This window comes from Dromiciops gliroides, chromosome 1 (assembly GCF_019393635.1).
Source record: "Dromiciops gliroides isolate mDroGli1 chromosome 1, mDroGli1.pri, whole genome shotgun sequence".
Lineage (NCBI taxonomy): Eukaryota > Metazoa > Chordata > Mammalia > Microbiotheria > Microbiotheriidae > Dromiciops > Dromiciops gliroides.
Window position 1 is genome coordinate 164,552,653 of NC_057861.1, and position 19,684 is coordinate 164,572,336.

At 34.0% G+C, this 19,684-nt stretch overlaps 1 protein-coding gene across 4 annotated transcripts in view; it reads left to right on the plus strand.

Moving 5' to 3' along the window:
* The window catches only part of CDYL (chromodomain Y like), a 206,761-nt gene that overhangs the window by 144,456 nt on the left and 42,621 nt on the right, over positions 1-19,684 (plus strand). The window contains exon 1 of one of the 4 annotated variants that reach the window (XM_043978570.1): positions 2,933-3,032. The exons of the other annotated variants lie outside the window; for them this stretch is intronic. The gene's annotated coding sequence lies outside the window, so the exon portion shown is untranslated. Of the gene's footprint in view, positions 1-2,932; positions 3,033-19,684 lie in introns of those variants that run through there. 4 annotated transcript variants of the gene reach the window in all.

Consider the following 19,684-nt stretch of genomic DNA (forward strand, 5'->3'; position numbering starts at 1 on the left):
TGCTTTATCCACTGTGCCACCCAGGTGCCCCTGAAGTATCTTTTCATCCTATGGAGCTGTTTAATTTACCATTTCTCAAAACAAAACAAACCAAAAAACCCACCATCATTAAATGGAAGTTTTGTTTTTTAATTGGAAAATAATTTTGTCTCTCATTTGAGAAATGTTGAAATGCTGAATAATTTCAGATTGATTTGTAAATTTCTTACAGGTTCCTATTTTTTTGGCCTTGACTTATTTCTTACTACTATTTGTCAATTGCATAAATATCACAAGTTACTCTCATTGATTTTTATATCTTAAACACAAAGCTAAATTTTTCTGCCTTTTTTGTACTAGGTCATTTTTCTGTTTATAGAAATCATGTTTCTAGAACTTTTATATCTCCTAATATGTTAATAGTCAACCATGTAATTAAATTTTTAGGACATAGTCATAAGTTTTGGCCTGGTTGTAAGTGTCATTGAGAGAACAGTAAAATGATTGTCTTGAATCAAATATATATTAACGGACTTGATCTTGAAAATAAGATTGAAGAAGCTTGGAAGGGTTTATTCATGTAGAGCCTTTAACTCTGAATACTTAACTGATAATTTGACTTTAATGGAGTAAGCATTCATACAGTATTTCATTTTGAGAATTGACATTATAATGTCTGATGGACATTTTCTAGGTAAAATTAGTGATGGTTTGGATAACGAAATTGGTTAGAAAGGTTTTGAAAATAATCCAGTCATGGGATGGTAATAACATGATGTTAAGGTGATGAATATTTCCTGTCTGTGCAGCTCATTTAAACTCCCTGGGCCTCATTTTCTTTGTCTGTAAATTAAACATGTTGGACTAAAGTTGCTTTAAATCTTCTAACCCATTATGAAGTTGTAAGGGATGCTAGTTTTTGAGGTAAGAATTCAGATTTCATTTGTATTTATATTTTGTTAGTCACAATTTAATTGTAGAAGGCCATTGTATAGGCAGTTAGGAAAAAAGACTAGAAAAGATTTCAGTTTAGGAACGTGGTATAAGGGTTGCAAATGAATCCAGACAGGTTTATCTAAGAATTTTTTTTTTAATTCATAGTCCCTAGTGTATAGGGAAAAAAAACAAAGAATCAATAAATCAGCTATAGAGGATACTCAAAGTTGGCACAATGGGATGATTAGAAAAAAGTGCCAGGCCCCAAGTATAACTGAGCAGTTTCCTTTTCATTTTGAATGCTGAGAAAGATTTAAATAACTGTGTATTTGATCAGAATATACTCAAACATGGAAAGCCTATTCCTATTTTCCTTGGCATTATTGTGGCTTTAGAGTTTTCAGTCTATGTAAAGTCAGCACTGAGCATATTGGGGGTATTTTTGACCCTTGACATTTCAGTCAGTCAATAAATAAACATCTATTGCTAAACTCTGGGAATACAAGAAAAGGCAAAAGGCAGCCTCTGCCCTCAAGGAGCTCTCACCATCTAGTGGCAGACACAACAGATACATACAAACAAGCTGTTTGTGGCAGAGATAGGAAACCCTAACAGAGGGAAGCTACTAGAATTAAGAGGAGGTGAAGGCTTCCTACAGAAGGTAGGATGTTAGTGAGGACTGAACTATTTTTCTTATTCATATAGGACAATGTTGCATTCATGACCAGCAAAGAAATCTATTACTATGCCAGCTAAAAATTTTTCTTTATTTTATTCATTCATTCATTCATTATTTATTTATTTATTGCTTTTTGACAGCTATGGGTATCTAATGGCTAAGATTCTGGATTAGGGGCTGGGAGGATGAAGGTAGTCTACTTTGTTCCTAATAAATAGTTTAAATGTATTACGTTGAATAGAGTCATTTACCCCTATTTGCAAAATCCTTTGTGTGGTCCTGGTCTCTAGTCACTTAAAACTACTCAATGCTCCAGGCAACTCTCTAAAACTTCCACAACTGCATTGATGTCATGGAGCTTCCACACTTGGCAGTAGAAGTCACAAATCTAAACCTAAAACCAAACCCTTATTCTCCCAATGAACTGAAATGCTAACTGAGGGCACTGGTTAATATTTATAACTAACATTGAAATAGACTAATTTCTACTGTAAGAATAAGTTTTGTACTAGCCACAACACATTAACGGTCACCTTTTTAGTATTCTCATAAACTTCTGTATTTTTAAACTAACAACTATTTAAAGAGTAGCTGTATGAATAATATGAGGCAAAGATAAGGTGGTAAAACTTGTAGGTAGGTCTGCAGTGCTCTGTCACATATGTGCCTCTTTAAATGCATTGTTACATACTTCATATCCATCATCTAAAGGCTCGTGTAAAGTGGATTGAATATAAGGTATGAGTGGTAGGAAAAACACTAAGTCCCAGGTAATGGAAAATAGTTGGTATGTTCAAAATCTTTATAGAAAAGTTTCTTAATATGATCTCTGGCATCCCTAGCTGTGTACCTTGCTGTGCTGGTCTGGTTCACTTTTCCCCTAGTTTGCTCTCAAAGTACCAACTTTGATTGCATTGAAATGGGAAGACTATTTGAGAAAGAACCTATCCTCCCTCCATCAGGAAGGACAACCCTTCACTGGGGTCAGTCCATCAAAATCTGCAAAAGGCAAAAGCCATGGACATTCTTGGTCCACCCTATTCCCTTCCATAAAGCTAGCCTCTGCTTCTTGGCATCTACCATCTTGGCAAGCCTTAATTATTTTAGTGATATATGAGTTTGGAGGGGTCCTATCAAAACACTAGACTATTTCTTTAGATGAGCACAACAGAATTTGTTACCAGAAGGTTGGAGTAAGCTAAGGATACCAGATTCTCTCTTCTCTTTTCTCTTATCCTCTCTCCTCTTCCCTTTTCATCTTCCTTTCTTTATCCTCCTGCACATGCTTATCTACCTTAGATGCCATGCCCCTGCCTCTTGTTGCCTTCTATTTTCAGACAGTCATCTCTGTGTCTATCCTTGGAGAAACCAGAGGCCAACCTGAAAAAGTTCCTCTTTGCCTTATCAGGAAATTAGGTTGTTGATACCAAAACATAAGGTAATTATGACTCTTCCTCTACTCACGTTTCTCTGTTTGTTTGTTTATTTGTTTTTATACAGAAGCAGTTGGGTGGTAGGGTGCTCTGATTGGAGTCAGAAGAACAGAGTTCAAATTCTGACTCAATTTCTCTGAACTTTAGGTTCCTTAGCTGTAAAATGGGGATAATAATAGCACTTAGGGTCCCAGGGTGATTGTGAGGGTCAGATCAGGTAACATACAGAAAGTCATTTGCAAACTTTAAGTCACAATGTAACTGCTAGCAATACTTTAAATAGTTGAGATGGTTCATGCAAATATATTAAAAGTAATAATATAGTGGTCTATCAGTTTGACCCACTTATTGGAGCCATTGGTTTGTCACTACAAATACAGATCGCCCTAATTAAATCACTTTTAACATACAGACCTAGTCTGTTTCCAGGTACTTCTATTTTCTCCCAGCACAGGCCCCCATAAATGACTGGCCAGAAGCCCCCTTCCCTTCCACTCTTAACCTCTTAGTTAACTGATGTTTATGCCCCAATTTGACTCAGTTTCTTAATTATTCATGTCCAGGAACCTAGGTTGAATAAACAAGTTGGGTACAAGTTTCAACACTGTTCTTTTTTTATATGCCCATGATCCCCTGCCTTAGACATAGTGTGTGATGGTATCTGTGGATCAAGTAAAAGTGACCAGTAAAACCAAAGCAAACTTTTATTCCCTGTCCACTCAATAACCATACTACTCTGAATGTGTATGATGTTAGAAGCTCTAATGTTCAAATGTAATTAATACTTGGGAACATTTATCCCCTGTGCATTTGCCAATAAATGTGTGATACTCTAAGGTATCCATACACACACATAGATACTTTGAAAAATTCAGTGTGACATTGTGGCATATGGAGTAAAACTGACTACTGAACTATATGCATATGAACTATATTCTGGTAATATGCAGCAGATAGGAATGGATCTAGTAGCTTTGTCTGAGTTAATAATTGGAATTAATATAGCAATTTAATTTATGTAAAATGTTTTAATTACATCACCTTTTATGATTCTCACAACAGCCCTTATAGATTACTATCTCATTCTACAAATGAACAATTTTGTGGTTTGAGAGGTCCCCCAGCCAGCAAGTATATAAGATGAAGCTAGAAAGGAAAATCTTTGGGGTCCAGTCCAGGTCCCTACTTCTCTTAGAATCAACGATATGATAGACAGGAAAGGATAGAAAAATCAATAGCTTCTATCTTGAAGAAAATTTCTTAATTGTATAGACAGTAAAAGGTAGAGAATGGAGACTATCCCCCCTTTTTAAATTTCATTTCTATTAAGTTTCCACACTGCTGCTTCCTAGCAAGTTAACAAATTACTTTTATATGTAGGTGTAGAAATAGGGTTTCCTAGCTGAATCCTGAACATTAGACATTAAATCGAAATCAAATCTCACCTTACCCGAAGTTCAGAAATTCTCTGGTGAAAGTATTAATACAAAGGAGTTTTTGCTTCTACCCTCATAACCTAAATCACTTAGGGAAGGGGAAATTCACCTCCTTTTAAATAGTTTTGCTTGCACCTGTTAATTTTGACTAGGATATCTGAATCGATAGAACCTAGCATATCATACTGATGCCTGGCACTATGTGAAAGAATTTCAATACTTGCAGGATCATTCAGTCATAGTTTGCCTCAGAATAACCAAGAATCTTATTTTCCTTACCTATGTTCAGGAGGTGTGAGGAGCTTATGTCCTGCAAATTTGGGTTGGAGATTATCCGAGTTTGCCTTTTTCTAGGTTGTCAAGTAAGCTTCCTTGTGATTTCAGAATTATGATAGGTACTCCAACTTCTTCCCATCAGTTTTAATTCCCTTACTCTAAAATTTTTGTTTAACAGTTCCTACTTAAAAGTCAATTTGTATGCAGTTTTTAGGAATGGTATGGAGCTGATTAGATATATTAATTATAAGGCAGTTTATTTCTGCTTTGGGTGTAATTTAGATTTTTAAAATTTGAATCAGTAAAGAAAGACAATGCTTTTGCAGAACTTTCAGAATGGCGTGGAATGAGCAATTGAGGTCTGGACACAGTCATTAATGTATGATAGTAAATATTTCTAGAGGAATATTGACAGAAAGAATATTAGGAGAAACTGGTTAGTTTATAGAAAGGTAATTTAATATGTAATGGGAGCTGCTAATATTGAAAGTTTATAGACTTTTGGATATACTAAATTACTAAATACATTGATTAAAAAGTGTTTTTCCTCAGTGAACTCAGTCCACAAAAAGTAATCCTCATATAGTTATTAGATGTTGGATAGCATTCAGTGAGCATGAACAATTGTTCTTGAAGTGTAATAACACCTCAATATATAAATGAAAGAGGTGATGATTTTGAAGAAGTATTTTAAGAATTCAAGTAAAATCTTTCTAATTTCAGTCTAAAGAAATTAATGATCCAAAATAATCAAAATATGTGTTTAATAGGAAGTTGTGTTAAATTTGGTCACTGCAGTGCATGAAGATAGCTATCATTAAATTTAATGACTTGTGGTTAAATAATCTTCAGCTACAACATACTCAAAGAAATTCTAATTAAACCTCAGGTTAAAAAGGATCACTTCACAGGAATTATGTAGCCTAGGGTTTTCATAGTATAGTCAATGCTTGATTATCTTGATAGTGTAATATAAAATTACAGTATGAATGAACTAAATTGGGGTGAAGGAGGTATCGTTCTTGTCCAATTCTAGATAAGGAACTATGGTGGAATCTCAGCTTTAGATCCAGAAGAGCTCTTAGAGGTGCTAAAAGGACAAGAATAACAACAAACATAGTAATACTACTATTATTAACAGTAAGAATAAAACATATACACACAGCCCTTTAATGTGAATGAAACACCTCACCTGTTATTTCATTTGATTCTCACAAAAACTCTGTGGGGTAGGTTCTATTATTATCCCAGTTTTACATGTCAGGTCAGGTCAGCAAGCGTTTATTAGGCACCTGTTATGTCCTAGGCACTGTTCTAAGTAGGAATACAAAGAAAGGCAAAACCCAAAACACCTTTGTGTTCTCAGAGGAAACAGTAGGAAAATAACTATGTATAATCATGATACAGACAGGATAAAGTGAACATAATCAACTGAGGACAAAGCATTAAATTAAAAGTAAATTTGGAAAGGCTTTTATGTGGGAGATGGAATTTTAGCTGGGAATTCAGAGTAGCCAAGAAGTAGAGGTGAGGGGGGAGACAGTACCAGGCATGGGGGAATTGCCAGAGAATATAGCTAGAGGCAAGAATTAATGCTAGGAACAGAAAGGTCAATATCATTGGATCTTCAAGTCCTGGGAGGAGAGTATGGTCCAAGAAGATTGAAAAAAAAAATAGGAAAAAAAGTCTGGGTATAATGTACTTTTAAAGCCAAACAGGATTTTATATTTGATCCTACAGGGAGCTCCTAGAGTTTATTGAATAGAGGACAATGACATAGACCCTCCTCTTACAGACAGTCCATTTGACAGCTGAATAGAGAGTAGATTGTAGTGAGGAGAGACTTAAGTCAGACAGTCAGACCGACCCACCCACCCACAGGCTGTTGCAACACTACCCATATGAAGTGATGAGAATCTGCACAAGAGGTAGGAGTGTCAGAGGAGAGGAAGAGGCATATCAGAGAGATGCTATGAGATAGAAATGACTATACTTAGCAGATAAGGGGTGAAAGATAATTTGGAGGCAAGTTTGGCTGAAAGAGATCCGGTGACTTTCCCAGGTCTCAAGAACAGGATTTGAACCCGTATTTTCCTTACTCCTGTTCATATGTCATATTCATAATCCACTTCCTTCATTTTATATAGGAAGAAACTGAGGCTGGGTTACACAGATAGAGATAGGATTTGTAGCCAAGTCATTTTTTTCCTGTTCTCTTTTCATAGAATAGAGCTATCAACTCCCCGACATGTATCTGTTTGAAATACTGCTTTTGCATTTTTCACTCTTAACTTTTTCTGGAGTATTTGCCCTGTATTTGGCTGTTTTCTTTTTATTTGCCCAAATTCCGTATCAGATAGAGGTAGGCAGCTAGCTGGGGAGGTATATCATTAAAATCATTAAACCATGAGTCAGTAAGTTGTTCAGTCTTTTTTCAGTCCTGTATGACTCTTATCACCTTATTAAGGGGTAACTTGGCAAAGATACTGGAGTGGTTTGCCATTTACTTTTCCAGATGAGGAACTGAGGAATAAGTGACTTACCCAGGTTCACACAGCTAGTAAATGTCTGAGGCCAGATTTGAACTCAGGAAAATGAGTATTCCTGTTGGTGGTAGTAGTTGTGGTGGTGGGGCCTTCCTTCATTTTCAATGAGGCCCGATGACATCACAGGTTATGTTTTGACTTGCACTTGAATTGGTGAAAACTAGCTAAAGTAAAACTAATATTTCTTAATACATTATAAATTTCTCTTCTATAGTCGTTATTTTGCTGGGGGGGGTTGTGTTTTTTGTGTTTTTTTTTGTTTTTTGTTTTCCCTCTTTATTTAAAAAGTTCTTTGGTCAGTTTTAATCCTTTTAAAAAGCTTTGGGGGGGGGCATCTAGGTAGATAAAGCACGGGCCCTGGATACAGGAAGACCTGAGTTCAAATCCAAACTCAGACACTTGACACTTACTAGCTCTGTGACCCTGGGCAAGTCACTTAATTCTCATTCCCGTACCCCTTCCCCACCCCCACCCCCCCAAAAAAAAGCTTTTCTGGGAATTGAATTTTAGTAAGAATAAGAGCAGATTTGTTTTTAAGTATAACTTCTGTGAGTAATCTAAGTCTTCCTGACTCCAGGCCTGACAGTCTATCCACAGCTGTGGAGTAATCTCTGAATCAGGAAGACCAGAATTCATTTTTGGTCTCTAGTACTTGGCTGTGTGACCTTGGGCAAGTCATTTAAAATTCATCTGCCTTGCTTTATTCCCCTCAGAAATGGCAATAAAGATAGCCCCTACCTCATGAACTTATTTTTAAAAATCAAATGTGTTATATTAGTAAAGCTATTAGCACAGTGTCTCACACATAGTAAGTAGGTCCTTAAGTGCTTGTTCCCATCCCCCCTAAACTATTTTGTAAGTCGTTAAGTTGTTATACAATGCTCTAGGACTGCCTACCATTATTAATAAGCCTTTAAACTTCAATTTAGACCACATTTAATTCTTTTTCATACTCTAATCCCCCCCCAGAGTGCCATCCCTTTTAAAAATAAAGAAAAGAGGAAGAAAAAAAATTGAGCAAAATAAAAGGAGATGGTGAAAATGTTTGATTGTTATATGCAGTCTTCCACCCTTGTGGAAGTGATATTCAGTAGTACTAATGATAACAGTAATAGTAATAACTGGCATTTTTACACAGCTTTACCACAGGTATTTTCATCATTTTACAGATGAGTAAACTGAGGCTCTAAGAAGCAACCTCTCAAAGTTGTTTAAGTGAGTGACTTGGGGACACATGGCTAATATGTTTTAGATTCCACATCCAAGATTGTTTTTGAAATGTTGAAATATATTAATAAGAACCAAAAAATAAAAATGAAAACAAAATTGTAAATTATGGCACATCTCCTCATATATTTTATTTACTTTTTTTAAAATGTACATAAAAATTAACAAAATTACAAATAGTTACTGATAGTTTCATTTTTGTTACTGTTATTTATATAGATGTAATTTGTGGTATGTTTTTGGTGTGTGTGTCTGTGTGTGTGTGCGTGTGTGTGGGTTTGGTTTGATTTTTTGTTTGTTTTCTGCTTTACTTGATATAAAAGCCTCAGCATTACTACTATTTGAATTCTTCATGTTCAATAACTTGGCCACTTTAATTATTGAGCACATAGTTGGATACTTTGCTGTTAGAACACTAGGAATATTTTCACATAGGTTTCTCCCCTCCCCCCCCCCCCTCCCCACCTTATTAAGAGTATCTATAGTGTCATAATTAGCCTCATGTCAAGATTATTGTGGTAATTTTATTTTAATATATTTTATTATATATTAATAATATATGTTGTGTATAGCATAAATATATTTATTATGCAATATATTGTAAATTATACATTATATAATATATACATACGCATTTTTGTTTCCATACTATTTTCCAGATAGATTATTCTATTTTCTAGCTCCACCAGCAGTGTATGCTATGATTGCTACAGTCCCTTCAGCATTTAAATTTTTCATCTTTTATTCTGTTTTCTGATTTGATAGGTATATCTGAAATACTTGAATTCACATTTCTCTGATTACTAGATTTTTAAAACTTGTCCTTGTGATTGTTACTAGTTGTGTCTCTTCTTTGAAAAATGGCCTGTTAACATACTTGAACTGAGTTCTAAAATAGTAGAAATCAAAGAATTGTTCTCAAATAAAATTTCTAACGATTCCATGTTGATTCTGAATTGTCAGCTCTTTGTTAAAAAAAAAAATCAATGTAAGTGATAAACTGTTAGCTAATGTATGCCAAACAAAGACGATAAACAGTAAAGAAAGTAAGTGAATAGACATATACAAAAAAAAAGGAAATCATCCATTTTGCCACTAAAAGTGATTCTTCTATATAAAAGAAACATTTGTATGTCTTCAAGAACATAAAAATATACATTGATGGAACAGGAAATGTATAGTCTGGATTAAAGCTTCTTAAAATGTAGGCTCCCCATATGGAGTTGCATAGCTGAATGTAGGGGTTGCAAAAAAAAAAATTGGGCAACAATAAAAGGTTATGTGTGCCTATTTTATATACCTATATACCCGAGGTCACATAAAAATTTCTCAGGCAAAAAGGTGTTGCAAGTGAAAAAGTTTAAGAAGCCCTGGTCTAGGTAAACCAGTGTCAAAAGTTGAGCAGACTCTAAGCTGAGTTAAGAATGTTCCTGATCCCTAAACTAGGGAATAACAATAATCCATAATACTTTTACAAAGTTTGCTTTTTTATTTCCTTATGAAATCCCTCTGTAAATTGCAAATATTCTAAATATCTAATCCATATTTCATGGTGTGTGTGGTGTTTGTTTTTTTTTTAACTGAAGACAAATGCCTTGCCCCCAAGATCCCTTAAGTGTCACAGTTTTGAATCATTGACTTTTTTGAATTAATTTTCAGGGTTTTAAAAACTATATTGTGCTGCTTAAGGATGACAGAGAAGGCAAATTTGAGATCAATGTCATGAAGGAATATTGATTAAACTATTAAATAATATATTGACAATCAAGATGCCAATTATGGAGTTAGGTAAATAATGATTCATATGAGTATCTGCTCAAGAATAACATGGAATGTTGAGGGGGTGGGGAATGAGCTTTTTTTTTTTTTTAAGTTTGGTATTAGAATTTTTAAAGTAAACCAATTTGTATTTTGGTAAGCCCCAAGACATAAATAATAATTATTCTACAAAAATGGGTGGGGGAACTATAACAATATGACCAAAACCCCCAGAATAGACTGGTATTTTATACCATATATTAGTATAAATTTAAAATAATTTAAAAATGGATGCTACTTGACCATAACTTAGATTTAAATGTGGCATGTTGTATAGTTTGATATATGTATGCAATGTATATATGCCCTTGTCAAATAACAGCATGTTTAGACTAACAACTTACAAATTTTCTTGAAATATAAATAGAATCATCAGTATTTATAGAATAATAGGGCATTGGAAGCTACATCTACAGCTGGAGACATCTTAGAGACCCCTAATTCTAATGCCTTCATTTTACAAATTTTTTTTTTTAAGTGACAGAGAGGTTAAGTGATTTTTGTCATGGTCGCACAGCTGGTTTGGCAGAGGCACATTTCAACTCAGATTATTTGATTGCAAGCCTAATTCTTTTATATTCCATGCCACCTACTTATAATTAAAAATAAAAATAGAAACCTGAAAAAAGTGCCTAACACTGAATCTTATAATATCTTATACTTATAATTATATATATACTTATAATTACTTATAATATCCTTATACTTACTTAAAATATACCTTTCTTCAGACCAGACCTGTGTTCTCTGCTACCTCCTTCCTAAATACACAAAGTCCAAGTTTTACCTTTATTTTTATATTGAAAATATGAATGTATCTGGTATAAGTTAGCATTCATTTTGTACCTGCTATTTGACAGGCACTATGCTTGCCATTAGAAAGGAAAACAAGAGTGGAATAGAGGGCTTCCGTTCTAGTAGGAGAATAAAAGTATGTGTCTATGTGTGATATTTTCAAAATGAATATGAAAACATAATTTGGGGAGGAAGTGAATTAGAAGCTTGGATGGGTAATAGGGATTGATCAGGAAAGCCTTTTAAATAATTGGCTTTGAGCTGAGTCCTGAAGAAACAAACCCAGAAGATATGTGTGTTTCTGTATAGTATAACAGCACCCTGTAGTGAAATAGACCAGTATGACTGAATTGGAGAGTGTGGGGAAGAGACAAACCTTCATTTAAATGTCAAAGGATTTTGTATATGACCCTAAAAAGTAATAGAGCACAGTCACACTTTACTGAACTGAGAAGTGATGTGATCAGATTTACACTTGAAGAAAACCACTTCAGCAGATACTAGAGGAAAGGTTTGAGGTAGAGAGACCAAATAGGAGTCTATAACAATATTCCAGATGAGACATGATGAAGGCCTGAACTAGGTTGATGGCTACATGAGTGAGAAATACAGGGGGCAGCTAGATGGCGCAGTGTATAGAGCTCTGGTCTTGGAGTCAGGAGGACCTGAGTTCAAATCCAGTTTCAGGCACTTAGCACTTACTGGCTGTGTGACTCTGGGCAAGTCACTTAACCCCAACTGCCTCACCAAAAAAAAAAAGAGAGAGAGAGAGAGATATAAGATACGTTGTAGACGTAGTGACAATAGGATTTGACAATGGTAATAAATTTATATCATTTTTTCATTAATGATTTAAACTTTTATAATTTCTACATTTTGGGTTTGCTCAAAAGAACATCCAAAAGCAATGAACCTAAATTATTTATACTAATCAGCAATTATATTTCTACTTAATTGATAATCCATAGATCATTTTTGCCTTTGGACTACTTTTTTGTTCCAGAAAAGTTGTTAAAATAATATTACCACTGATTTCATTTAAATGAAATATTTTTGTATAAGTTTTCAGGGAGTCTTTGATTCTCCCACTCCTCCTCCACTCTCCACATAAAGTATATTCTTAAATTATTACAAACCATTTTCCTCACATAGAATTCAATCACTTAAGGCGTTATGGAATAATGAATAGAGATTCAGAAAAGCCTCATTCAAATCCCACTTTAGACCCTTATTAGCTTGTGTGACCATGGGAAAGTTCCTTGTATAAATCAAGAGATGATACTTGATGATCTTTAAGATCTTTTCTACCTCTAAAGCTATAGATTTGTGGTCTCTTGAAGTAAATATTTTCCACATGGTTTTATAACAAACAGTTCAAATAAATTCACAGGACACTGCACTGCATTCTGAGTATGCAATGACAAAACACAAGAGTTCCTGCTCTCACGACTGTAATGGTTTAGACTTACAGAGTTGGTGTTTGTGAACGGGTAATTTCTAGGTAATAATGTCATATAATGAACCCTTGTTCAGCAATTAAGAATTCATTGTAGTTCTAAGCCTTGATATTAAACTAACATTGTATTTTTCAAACATTACTAATTACTTGGAAAACAAGGCCTCAAAACATGAAGTGGAACTGAACCCTCAAGAAGGTTTGCCCATGGCCACTCAGCCATTTATTGATGGCAGGCCAAGGAATTTAATCAGATGTTCTCATTCCTAGCCCAGTTTATCCTGTTAATGTTAACCATAGTAATAAGGGGTCAGAAATCCTTAGCTAACAGTGAAGCCAACATTACTCTGGTGTCTAGATGAGTTCAAAGGTAATGGCAGGACCATGGATAGCTCTGTGTGAGCTGGTAATATGAGAAAATCTTGGCATGTGGAGGGTTGGGTTTGATTTTTTTTCCCTTCCCCTTTCTTTTTTTTAATCTCTGGGTATACTCCATAGCTTACAAGAAACTTATGCACACCAACAGCCGCCCTGGGTGATCTCTTTTTCTTGCTGGTACATAAGCAGCCCTTTACTTTCCGTGGCCACTACCATACCAGAAAAATAAAAACCACAAAATTTGGCATTTTAATGGGATTTCTATACTTTAAAGTACAGGGTTGGACCCCCTATCCTCACTATGCATCCCCATTATACTGCCTAGCTTTTTACATTGTCTTTATTTTTCACTTCACCTGAAGTAAGAGTTCTTTGAAATCATTTAACTTAATATCTTTATTTTACCAGTAAGGTCCAGAAAGCTTTAAAAAACAAAATGCCTCCTGTCACCCTGCTAGAAAGTTGGGTTCAACCTTCTATCTTCCAACACTGTTCTTCTGGTCTCCTTTTTTTTGAACTTCATTCTGCTCTCTTCTTGGTATTTTAAAGATATTCATTCTCTCTCCCCCTCCCTCCCCCCCTCCCCCCTCTGTCTCCCCCCCTCTTTCTCTCTCTTCTCTCCCTCTCCCCCCCTTACTATTTCTACTTCCTTCTCTCCCAATTCCCCCACTGAAATAAAAATAAAAGCCATATTGTTAACACCTAAGAATAGTCAAAGGAATCCATTGACTCTGTCTGAAAATCTTATTTTCACTGTGCACCTTTCCTCTATTACCTTGCTGCCAAGATGTGGGAAGCATGATTCATCCATCATCTTCTGGAATATGTTGATCAGAGTTTTTAAATCTCTTTACACTCTTCTAGGAGAATACATTGTTCTCCTTTCTGCCCATTTTGTTTCATATAGGTCTTCCCTGGTTTCTCTGAATCTATTTGTTTCAACACTATTTGGTGATAATTCCATTCCATTAATATACCATAATTTCTTCATTCCTCAACTGATAAATATCCTCTTTAATATGGATCCTTTTGTGGGGGAACATCTTGGTGTTAATACCTAGTAGTGGTGTCTCAGTCAAATGTGCACAATTTAGCGACAGGATATAATTTGAAATTGTTTTCTAGAATGCTTGGATCTGTATGTATCCTCACAGTTTCTCTAACAAATATTTTCCATTTTTCTTTGCCAATATGATTTTTGTGAGGTGGCACCTTGGACTTTTGTTATTTTTCATTTGTCTTTCTATTTATCTGAAACATTTTTCAGTCGGTTTTTGATAGCTTACCTTTCTTTTGAGAACTGCCTCTTCATATTCTTTGACCCTTTTATTTTAAGGATCAGCTCTTAATTTTATTTGTCAGTTTCCCATATACTCTGGGCCATGTACCATTGGACCATATTATAATATATGGTAATACAATAGTTTTAAACCTGATTTTTCAGACAGAATTCCAGTTTTCCCCAACATTTTTTTCCAATATTGAGTCCTTAAATTGCATATTTGATGTACTTGGATTTATCAAACTAATACAACCATAAATATTTAATTTCTTCTGGATTTTATGTACCTCTACTGGTCCATGGGTTTTTTGTTTTGTGGGTGTTTTTTTGGTTTCTTTTGTTTTTTAACTAATAGCAAGTAGATTGGTTAATTACTGCTTTGTAGTATAATTTGGGATCAGAAACTATTAAGGCATCTTTATCCCTGTCACCTAATTTTTTCATTAGTTTCCTTGAGATTCTTTACTTCCATGAATGAAGTCGTTCATTTTTCCAGTTTCATATATAACTTTTGGTAGTTTGGATTATTATGATACTTTGTCTATAAAATAATTTAACTTTTTTATTATTGGTACAGCCCAACTTTGCAATTAATGCTTTTCTAGTGATTAAAGTCTGTCTTTATTTCCATAAAAGAAACATTTTATAATTGTATTCGAATATATTCTCTGTATCTAGGTAGGTTTTCCTCTCAATGTTTGGTTTTATTAGTAATATGGAGAGACTGGTTTTTGTAGGTTTATTTTATATCCTGTTATTGATTGAAGTAGTTGTTTAATTTTCTGTGTAAGCTCTAAGACAATTTAAGTAAACTATATTCTCATCTGCAAAGTGGTGTAATTTCATTTCTTCTTTGCTTATGCTTATTCTTTCAGTTTCTTAGCACCATAACTCATATTTCTAGAACTAAATAGTGATAGTGGATATCCTTGCTTTACCCTGGATGTTACTGTAAAGGTCTCTAGCCTTTCCCCATTACAGATAGTTCTAGCTCTTTGTTTTAGGTTGGTTATTTTTACCATATTAAGAATAGTTCTATTTATTCCTATGATTTTTAATGTTTTTAGCCTAAAAGAAAATATTTTTCAAGCCTTTTCTTTCTGTATTGTTATAATTATGTGGTTGTTTTTGTTATTACTGTCTGTTATGTCTGTAGTTTTTCTAATATTGAACCAAGTCCTTCCTGATGTAAATCCAACCTGGTGGTGGTGTATAATTTTTCATACGTGTCTATATATAATGCATACATACATGCACACATATTCATAGCCTCTTTGCTGATATTTTATTCATTACTTTTGGGTCACTATCAGAGGTTTTAGTCTATAGTTTTTATTCCCTTTACTTTTTGCATCTTTTTACTTTAGCTATCAGGTTAATATTTATCTCAGAAGAAATTTAGTAGGTTTCCTGGTTTTTTTCCTGGTTTTGCAAATGAATTAGTATTTAAGTAATTTAGAAATTGTTTTTTGAAGCTTCTTAGAATTAACTTGTAAACACATCAGGTCCTTCTTCCCCCCTCCCCTCTTTGGAAGTTCCTTTGTGGTTTGTTCAGTTTTCCTCTGATTGGGTGATTTAAACATCCTATTTCTTCTGTTAATCTGAGTGTTTTAGATTTCAAAACATCACACACTTTTCATTAAAGTTATCGTTTTTTGCTGATGTGTAATTGAAGAAAATAATGTCCTTTTCTTTGTGAATTTTTCTTAATCATTTTCCATTTTAACAATTCTTTCCTATTTACATTAGTGTTTAGCTCTCTCCTAGTTTCATTGATTTTTTTTTTTTTGGTTTTCAATTTTATTGATTTTCAGAAATTCCTTTCTTATTTTGTTTGAATTTTTAATTAGGTGATTTTTCTAGCCAACTATAAGTTGCAAGCTGAATTTCTATATCTGTTCTTTTACTCTTTTGTTTAGACATGTAATTTCCAGGTACGGTTGTTTTTACTACATCTTAAAATGGTTTGTTATGCTGTCTTATTGTCATTTTGATAAAAAGATTTATTTGTGCTTCAGTCCCTGTTAGTTTTCAATTATTTAGTACTATGTTTTAATCCTTTCCTCAGTTGTCTGTTATTATATTTTCTAATTTGTTTTAGTCAGTAAAGGATATGTTTGATTTTTAATTTTTTTTAATTTTTTCTAGCTTTTGTTTTTAAGGCTTTGATGCCTAGTCACATAGTGGTTTTTTTTAAGGTGCCAAGGACAGCCTTGTAAATATGTATAATCCTTTTCATTCTCACTAATTAATACAGATCTATCATATTCAAGTTTCCTAAAATTCCCTTCAGGTCCTTAATTTCTTTATTCTTATATTTGCCTAGGTTTACAAGGGGCAACGTTGATATCCCCAAGTATTGCAATTTTGCAGTCTTTTCCACAGTTACATAACATTTTAAATGCTTATGCCATTTGGTACATATAAATTAATTGTTAGATTTTTCTAGATTTTAAAAGGGCAACACTGAGATCCCCAAATGTATTCTTTTTCACAGTAATATAACATTTTAAATGAGTACATACTATGCCATTTGGGGCATATAAATCTAGAGTTGAATTTATATCTTTCCTGTGATACCTAATTTTGCAGTGAACACTTAACGCAGACATAACTGTCATTGCAAGTTGACATGAACGCATGAGGTATTAATTGAGAATGAAATTCAGTGGTTGAAGGGGCACAAAAAGCAAAGGTTCCAAAGAAAATAATCTTTTAAAAATAAATCATTAATTTTTTCCCTATATTTTAACGATGACATTTTAATTTTAAAATGACAGCTCAAGATCAGTAGACTGACCTTGAACTAGCAATTAGACATGTGCATGCCTTACATATTTTCTGTTGAAAAACAATCAAGTTCCAGTAGTTTGATATTAACAAATTAACTATGGGGGCAGCTAGGTGGTACAGTGGATAGAGCACTCCTGGAGTCAGGAGTACCTGAGTTCAAATCCAGCCTCAGACACTTAACACTTACTAGCTGTGTGACCCTGGGCAAGTCACTTAACCCCAATTGCTTCACCAAAAAAAAAAATTTTTTTTTACTATTAAAATCTGTAATATTCAAATGCCAGGCTTCCGTATACCCATACCAAGCCAGAAAATACTTTCATTGACAAAGAGGCATGTCTTGACCCTCTAGCAACCAATGTACACAATTAACTATTTAATAAGTCAAAAATTGAAAAACTATAACTGAAATATTTAAGTGAATTAGTTCAGCAAAAAGAAGGAAAGGACTGTTTAATCAGTGCTGATTTAAGAAAAAAACAGCTTTTACTCATGGCAAGGAATAAAAGGATGATGGGGATTAGAAACAGTGGTCCAACAGCAAGCCAGAAGTTTATCACAGATGGAGCACAGAACTGCAGTGTTTGAGTGGTAGAGCAGTAAGCAAAGAAGTAAAAGGCAGTCTCTATATCAGATATCATTATTCCATGCTAAATACAGATCAACCATAACGTAGTTCCTCCATATAGAGAGGGCAGAATTAGTTCATGGCTATATTTGTGCCATTTTCTATTCACCAGTGTCACTTTCCTAAATCAATATTCAGACCAAGACAATGATCAATAGCTACTTAAGGGGTAGTTTATTATAGGATTCATCTGATATAGGTTTTAGAAAACACAATGATTTATACATGCATGACATCTGGTTTATATACATCATACTTTGCTTCTTCTATGAATCCATTATCTTATCCATGTGGATATTTTCTCCACAAACCACTCATGCCTTGTCCTGTTCACTTCTTTTCCATATCCTTCCATATAAATCCCCTTAATAGATTTAACCACGGAGATAACTTTAATCAACAAACTTGGAACATCGAGCATTCTTATCAAGTGAAATGTAAAACAAATATAGATATATGGTAAGCTGTTTCATATTTCACTCACTGTGAAAGTTATGCATAGCCTCCAAAAGGAAAAAATAACTACTACAGAGATGAAATAATTTCTTGAAGACCCTTGTTAATTTTTTTAAAATTTTTTTTTGTATGAACAGGGAACTGTATAAAAGATTAAGCAGCTCCTGTAGCTCCCCAATATCAGATTACTGTGAGGAGTTTTTTGAGAATAATTTAGTCATCTTGGGAAGCATGGAAAGCTTGACCTTAATGGACATGAAGAGAAAAGATTCAGGCTAACAGCAGAGGGAGTCATAGAAGGAGTAAAAGACCTGGTGGTGCATGAGAGGACTGACTAGGCATTCCTCAGTTTTATTCAACTCCAAGACCATTTCATTGTTTCCTGTAAGGAGTGCTTTTTCTATAATGACTCCAAATATGTTTTTGGAGGGTATTCTGTGTTGTTGGGTTTTTAAAATAAAGTAACCAGAAATATGTACTCCAAAAGCAGCATGCTGTGGTTGAAGATCACTTCACAAAGGTGTGTAGAGATTCCAATATAGTATATTATTAGATAAGAGATTGTGTGAGAAAGTTGTTTTATTGTGTAAACCCTGTGCTTGGATTTTAAGCAGTTTTTAATGAAGATTCTACTGAGGATCATGAGTCAAATATTAGAATGAACTTTAGAAAATTAACTAACAAGTGTATTCTTCAATATAATGTTTAATATAATATATAGGCTTTGTAAGCAAAATATCCTAGCATGAATTCTCTAAATAATGCTCTGCAACCATGTGTTTAGATGATACAAATAACAAGAAGGTACCTCTGTTAAATTAATGTATTGAATACTGCTAGGGAATACCAATGCTAATGGCAATAATTTTTTTAAGGAAGAAAAATTAGAATTACCCCTATTTCAAAGAATAAATGCAAAATGCTATGCTTTCATATTATATTGTACTTTGTCATTTTCAAAACACCTTCAAATCCAGGATTACTGTAATAATGAAATGAGAAGGTGAAATAGGCAAATTAGGTTTAATTGTCCTGTTCTAAATGAGGAAATAGGAAGAAGCATTGAAACAATATGTATAGAAACTACAACAATATAAATGGAAATAAGACATTCTATATATAAATGACCAAGCTTGGCCCCAAAAAAGAACATGCATGCACACGTGTGCGCACACACACTCTCAGAATCAGTCCAGAAAATGCACCCCTTTCCCCCTTTCCTTTTTTGCAATGCTGTGGAATACTATGGAGATTACATGTTGTATGTACTATCAGATTCTGGCAATGTGTTTAATCCATTTTACTGAAATGCTACTTTTATCTTTCCTTTTCATGCTTTTTGATTATGGATAGTTTGGTAGGTAGGTAGAGGGACATATTCAGAAATTAAGGTGATATAAAAATAATACATCAATTAAAATTAAGAACAGCTTGTGACTTGCCTGCAATCACAGTAAATGGTTAACATGGGCCCAGGTCCCTTGGTTCTTGATCCAATCTCTTTGTCGTTAACATCCTGCCTTTTTTATAGAACCTGTTAAAATCAAGTGTTACATATTAATTTTC